Here is a 7,295-nt window from a genome sequence, read left to right as displayed (position 1 = left end):
TGTCCAGCCCAGGGCATAGTCAAAGGAAGGTAAGACTCCCTCGTGCCTTGCTTCCCCAGAGGCCAGCCTAGTACCAGGCGCATGGAGGCCTTCAGATGAATCAAACTGACCCAAGTCCAAATTGGGATAAAATGAGTGAGGGTTGCCCTCACCTCTTCCTGGAAAAGCATAAACAAGAGTAAATGTGGGCCAGGCAAGGTGGCTCACACCTGTAATCCCAGCACTTTGGCAGGCCAAGGTGGGCAGATTACTTGAAGTCGGGAGTTCGAGACCAGCCTGGCCAACATGGTGAAACTCTATTAAAAATACAAAAATTAGCTGGGTGTGGTGGTGGGCGTCTGTAATCCCAGCTACTCAAGAGGCTGAGGCAGGAGAATCACTTGAACCCGGGAGGTGGAGGTTGCAGTGAGCTGAAATTGAGCCACTGCATTCCAGCCTGGGCGACAGAGTGAGACTCCATTTCAAAAAAAAAAAAAGAGGCCTGACGCAATGGCTCACACCTGTAATCCCAGCACTCTGGGAGGCAGACGAATCATCTGAGGTCAGGAGTTCGAGACCAGCCTGGCCAACATGGTGAAATCCCATCTCTACTAAAAATACAAAAAGTAGCCGGGCATGGTGGTGGGCGCCTATAATCCCAGCTACTTGGGAGGCTGAGGCAGGAGAATAGCTTAAACCCAGGAGGTGGAGGTTGCAGTGAGCCGAGATTGCGCCATTGCACTCTAGCCTGGGCAACAAGAGCGAATCTGCCTCAAAAAAAAAAAAAAAAAAAAAGATTAAATGTGACATTGGGCAGAGTTAGAAAAGAAACATCTACATTCAGCCAGGGCAACAAGAATGATCTAGAACATGTGGTGTGAGTGGAAAGAACCAGCATCCAAGCTGCTGTGCCTCTGCCTGGCTGTCTGGTGGGGCTGCCAGGGGGTGATGCCTGCAGAACAGCCAAACAGCTGGCCAGATTTTCCCCCTAAGCCAGATGATGCCATTTGTTGTTCCACCCCCAGCCAGCTGTCCGTCCTTCCCGGGCCCCAGGAGAGGTGCCCCATTGCTGCCCCCTGCACTCAGCTGTCTCTGACTCCTAGGGCAGGCAGAGGGGCAAGGGGACTGGGCACACTGGCTGGGTCAGGGAGTCAAAGGCCTTCACTTGGCACTCACTGCCACAGGCCATAGGAAGCCAACCCAGTGTGGGCCCAGGGTTTGGGACAGGTCCCACCAGCTGGAGCAGGAGAAGGCACCTCCAGCCCCCTTTGGCCAGGGCCTCTCTCTGTTCCTGACCGGCACAAAGCCCTGGGTGGTGGCAGGGGCTCAGATCTGGCAGAACACCAGCTGTCCAGGCAGATTAGCAGGTCGGAGTGCCCACTCTGGCTTCACCAGCCCAGAGGCCTTGGGCAAGTCACTGCTCTCCTTTTGCCCTTTCTCTGTGAGAGGTGAATAAACATCGTAAACAGATGTTGTCGTCAGATGGGCTTAGAGAGCTTGGCAAGATAGCGCGTGTGAAGCCCAGGCATGGTGCGCTGCACAGGGCAGGTGCTGGTCCGTTGGGCATTCTTTTTCCTGGGAAAGCCTCTCTGTAGCTTTGTTTCCTCCTCTGTGAAGTGGGGGGTTTGTAGGAATCCAGCGTGACCACAAGATGAAGGCCTCAGCATAGTTCCTGGAACCGAGGTCCTCCATAAACAGGATTCTGCCTCAGGGCCTGCGTCCCTCCCCTTTTCTCTCTCCGCAGGACTCAGCCCTTGGCAGGCTTGTGGTGCAGACAGTGAATGATCTTGCAGTGGTGGGATTTGTCCACCTGTGTGTCCCTGTGTTTGAGTCTCTTCTGCTTGAGTCTGAACTTCAGGCTGGTGGCCACAGAACCCAACACTCTCACTTTATGGATGAGAAAACGGAAGCCCAGAGAGGGCCAGGGACTTGTCCAGGTTCCCTCAGCCAGTCCATGCCGGAGCTGTACTAGGACACCCTCCTCTCTGTGCCCAGAGCGATGGCCACAACACCCCTTTCTGTCTGCTTGAAAACCCCTCTTCATTCTTGCTGATCTGTACTCATCTTTCAGTCTCTGCCTCTTTAGCAACCAGAGCCTATGAAGAGGTGACCAGGCTCTGGTCACCCCCCGGAGCAGAGAAACTGGGGGTGTAGGGGTGGGAACAGAAGGGGAGGGGCATGGCAGGGGCCGAGAATGTGGCCCGGGGGCCTGAGCCAGGCTGCCTACAGAGGAGCCAGTATGCCCAGACATTAGGGCTTTGTGAGTTGAAGAGCTAGGTGTGGGAATGGTTGTTTTGTTGAGCTGACATTGTTTCAGGTTGACTAAATGTCAGTGTCTTAGTGTCCAGGAGCCGGCTCTTTAGAGCCAGCCAGGGTCTTGGGGAGAATGTGGCTGGGGCGTCCTAGTCTGGATCAAGGAGGGGAGGGGGCTGTCTGTGCCCCGTGAGCGCTGAGCAGTTCCTTGTGGAGAAGACTGCAGAGGAGGAGTGAGTCCTAGTGTGGATACCAAGAGAGATGAGAGGAGCAGGCACCCTTGCACCTTGGGGCCAGAGCAGAAGGGCCTGGCCAGAGTGGAGGATGGACAGAGGCAGGACAGGGACCTCTAGAGGCTGGTGCCTTCCTGCCAGGGCACTGGGAGCCCTGAGGACAGAGCGATCAAAGCTTCGTCCACAAAGGAAGAGCCAGGAGAACCCTGGGGACCAGGAGGGCCCCGGGAGGCCTTGGGGGCTGGCCAGGCGGGTGGGGTGGGCCAGACTCACAGCTGTCCAGATGTGGGTAAGAGATAACTCTGTTTACTGGGCACCCAGTGGGAGCGGGGCGGGGGGGTGGGAAGGGGCTCCCAGGGCCAGTGGGGCGGGCAGATTAGGAGGCGGGGGCATGAGTCAGGGGTTTGCGAGCTGCCCCTGGGGCGTTGGTGCTGACAGAACGAGTGGGAACGTAGCTGGTCGCAGAGGGCACCAGCGGCTGCAGGACTTCACCGAGGGACCCTGAGGCTCGTGAGCAGGTGGGCAGGGCAGAGAGGGGCTGGGGATGGTCCTTCGGTGCCTGCCCTGAGGGCTTCTACAGGTGCCCAGCCTGAATCTATGCCCAGGTGGGCCAGGCTCCTGACCTCCAAGGGGGTGCAGGTGGGTGGGGTGAGAATGTTACCATGCGTATGTTGCCCCTAAGGGAACAGGCCCATTGGCACCTGAAAAGAGGAGGGTGGCAGGAGGTCAATGGCAGCAGAGGTATGTGCGGCTCCGGTGTGTGTGTTGCGGGGGGGTATCTGATCCCCTCCAGGTATGGGCCCTTGTCAGCTTGTTGGATCCCACAGGCTCAGGTCTCATCCACCCAGACTCCTTCCTTCCTAATAGGGGTCCTCAGGCCACCCCCTCTCCCACCTAGGAGGCAGGATGTCAGCTGACACAGTATCCCCTTTGGGACACTTCCAGGGGACTACCTGGGGCACCTGGCTCCATGCCCAGTGTGGTCAGTATTGGAGGGAACTGCAGAGCCTCCTACCACATGAGAATCTCAAAACACTTAGCTCAGGCTAATTCCATGGGAACTGAGGGCAAATCAGAGGGGAAATGAAGATGGCAAGTCTGACCGTAACCCCAGCAGCAGGGATAATGACAGCAAACATTTTCATAGAGCTCCTTATATGCTAGGCACTGTTCTAAGCCCCTTACAGATGTAAATTTCCTTAATGCTTACAACAGGTCTATGAGATGGGCATCATTATTATCACCCCCATTTTACAGATGAGAAAACTGAGGCACAGAGAGTTGAAGTCACATGCCGTTAGTAAATGGCAGCGCTGGGCTTTGAACCCAGGCAGTCTGACTGCAGAGTCCGTGATCTTAACAACTAACTCTAAACCAGCTAACAGTTGTTTTGTTGGAGGCAACTCAGGATAGAGCTTAGGGATGTGGCTGGAGTCGGGTAGTCCAGGCTGTAACCTGGCTCTGATACCTACCTGCTGGGTGGCTGAAGCAGGTAAATGTCTCTGAACCTCAGCTTTCGCATCTGTAGAATGCATTAATGACATTACTCTTCTTCCTCTTAGAATCCCCAAACCACTTCACAGAATGCTTTGGGGATTCTAAGAGTTAAGGCAGTACAGTTCTTTGTGCAGTTCGGGCTGATTACACAAAGGTGGTGCCATACCACTAGGAAGCTGTCCCTGTCATCTGGTCAATCCCCTCTCCCGCCGTGTCTTCCCAGCTGTGCTATACCTTCTAGGCTCAGATGTCCCGCTCACCCTTATCTGGCCTGGCCCTGGCCAGCTGGCTAGCTGGCCAGGTGTTTGGTGCACTTCCAAACTTGGGGCAGCGATCTGGGTCCAGGCCCTTATCAGTGCTAGGCAGCACAAGGCCTGCAGCTGGGGGGTGGCCGGGCTGGCAGGTGGCAATCCGGGTCATGGGTGCGCCCTGTAAGTCTCCAGCTGAGCTCAAGGCACCTGTTTTCCCCTCCTCTCTCTCACTGATGTCTCAGACCCTGGCGGGAAGGCACTCCCATTGTACAGATGGGGTGACTGAGGCCTACAGGCTGGAAGCTGCCCAAGGCCCTTCAGCCAGTCAGTGGCAGAGAGGCAGCCTGGACCTCTGGATTCTCCAGCTCTGAGGGCCCCTCTGACCATTCCACTCTTCAGATAGGCAACCAAGGCCACAGTCCCAGCCCCATGGGTGGGACTTTTAGTGCCTAAGGCTTAGACACCCTGGAGGCCACTCAGCATCTGAGGCCTAAGAAAGTGCATGGGCAAGTCCAGAGAAGGAAGAAAGTGAATAAAGATGGAAGAGAAAGAGAGAGGAACTTTGGGAGAAGCAGAGAGGGAGGAGGAAAAAGAGAGGGAGAGAAGAGGTGGGTCATCAGGGTCCTCAGGAGCAAAGCCAAGCCCTGCAGTAGGGACTACCTCATCCTCAGGTCCAGGACCCCTCCCCCGCAGCCCGTCACTTGCCCCACCTGCCAAGGCGGGGGCCTCTCCCATTCTCCAGTCTGGTGAGATCCAGTAATCCTCTCCCTAACCCCAGGACTGCAGGGTCACCCATTCCTCAGAAAGAAGGCTGTTTGCACATCCCTTTCTTTTTCTTTCTTTTTTTTTTTTGAGACAGAGTCTTGCTCTGTTGCCCAGGCTAGAGTGCAGTGGCGCAATCTCGGTTCACTGCAACCTCCACCCCCTGGTTCGAGGGATTCTCCTGCCTCAGCTTCCCGAGTAGCTGGGATTACAGGCATGCGCCACCACGCCTGGCTAATTTTTGTATTTTCAGTAGAGATGGGGTTTCACCATGTTGGCCAGACTCCCTGCCCCATGCCCTCACGTGGCATTTTCCCACCTTGCTCAGCCCACCTGTGCAGCTCCACCCAGCCATGCCTCACACCTGGGCTCCCAGCCCTTCACATCTCACCTGTGCTTGGCTGGGCAGGGTGGCTCACACCTGTAATCCCAGCACTTTGGGAGGCCGAGGTGGGTGGATCACGAGGTCAGGAGATTGAGACCATCCTGGCTAACACGGTGACACCCCGTCTCTACTAAAAATACAAAAAATTAGGTGGGCGTGGTGGCGGGCGCCTGTAGTCCCAGCTAGTCGGGAGGCTGAGGCAGGAGAATGGCGTGAACCCAGGAGGCGGAGCTTGCAGTGAGCCGAGATAGCGCCACTGCACTCCAGACTGGGGGAGAGAGCAAGACTGCATCTCAAAAAAAAAAAAAAACAAGAAAAACTCAGCTGTGTTTTTAGGCTAGCGCCAGTGACCCCTCCTCCGGTGACTCCACCACTGGGTGCTGCAAATGCGTCCTGCTCTTCCTCCTGCCATACAGATCCTTGGCATTCAGCACATTTGGCCCCTGGGGTCCACGTCACCTCGGAAGCACTGAGGCTGCCCTGTGTTCCCAGGTTGCCTCCCTGTCATGGCTAGGAGCTTCCCCAGAGTAGGGACGGGCCTTGTTCAGCTCAGCACCCCCTCCCACCAGCCCCCAGTGCTCAGCACCCCCTCCCACCAGCCCCCAGTGATCAGCAGCCCCTCCCCACAGCCCCCAGTGCTCAGCACCCACTCCCACAGTCCCCAGTGCTCGGCACCCCCTCCCACAGCCCCCAGTGCTTGGTACCCCTCCCCACAGCCCCCAGTGCTCGGCACCCCCTCCCCACAGCCTCCAGTGCTCAACACAATGCCAGGCACAGAGTGGGAACCTTTGTTGAACCGACCCAATTGCCTGTCACCTCAATGCCCTGTGCTGTAGTGGGCGAGGGGGGAAAAGAGGTACCTCCACACCCAGTCTGGGGCCACCTTAGGTGACCCCTGTCCTCCCCTTGGACCTGCCCTCACATTCCTGGGGAGGGCACACCTTCCTCTCTGCTAGGGACGCAACTGAGAAAACTGAGACCCTGAGCTCAGAGGCCTCTTGGCTGGGGCCTAGTCATCCTGGCTCCCCAGTCTCAGAGCCCCAACCCCGCAATAGGGAGCCATTCTTACAATCATTCAGTAAATGTTTATTGAGCACCTACTATGTGACAGCCACTCTGCTAGGAGTGGAGAATTTCGTGAGGATTGAGACGTACAGGGTCTTTGCACTCAGGTAGTTTCCCTTCCAAAAGCATCGTCAGACAATATGAACAGAAATCAATCAAGAAACCATGTATTGGTTTTTTTGTTTTGTTTTGTTTTGTTTTTCTTCTAAAGAGTCTCACTCTGTCACCTAGGCTGGAGTGCAGTGGTGCCATCTTGGCTCACTGCAACCTCTGCCTCCCAGGCTTAGGCGATCCTCCCACCTCAGCCTCTCAAGTAGCTGGGACTACAGGTATACGTCACCACACCCAGCTAATTTTTGTATTTTTGTAGACACGTGGTTTCACTATGTTGCCCAGTTGATCTCGGACTCCTGAGCTCAAGCAATCTGCCTGCCTCAGCCTCCCAAAATGTTAGGATTACAGGTGTGAGCCACCAAGCCCAACCAAGAAACCATTTAAAAATTAGTCAGGCATAGTGGTGTGTGCCTGTGGTCCCAGCTACTCTGGAGGCTGAGGTGGGAGGATCACTTAAGTCTAGGAGTTTGAGGCTGCTGTGAGCTGTAATCATGCCGCCGCATTCTAGCCTGGGTAACAGAGAGAGACCCTCTCTCAAAAAAATAAAAAAGAAGAAAGAAATCGGCAGCCCAGGCTGAGATAGTGAGACCCTGTTTCTACACACAGATTTTTTTTTTTTTTAATTAGCTGGGCACTGTGGCATGCCTATAATTCCAGTTACTCAGGAGGCTGAGTCAGGAGGATCCCCTGGGCCCAGGAGTTCAAGGCTGCAGTGAACTATGATCATGCCACTGCACTCTAAGCCTGGGTGACAGA

This window comes from Pongo abelii, chromosome 19, assembly GCF_028885655.2.
Source record: "Pongo abelii isolate AG06213 chromosome 19, NHGRI_mPonAbe1-v2.0_pri, whole genome shotgun sequence".
Lineage (NCBI taxonomy): Eukaryota > Metazoa > Chordata > Mammalia > Primates > Hominidae > Pongo > Pongo abelii.
The sequence above is the reverse complement of the archived record's forward strand: the minus strand, read 5'-3'. Positions refer to the sequence as shown.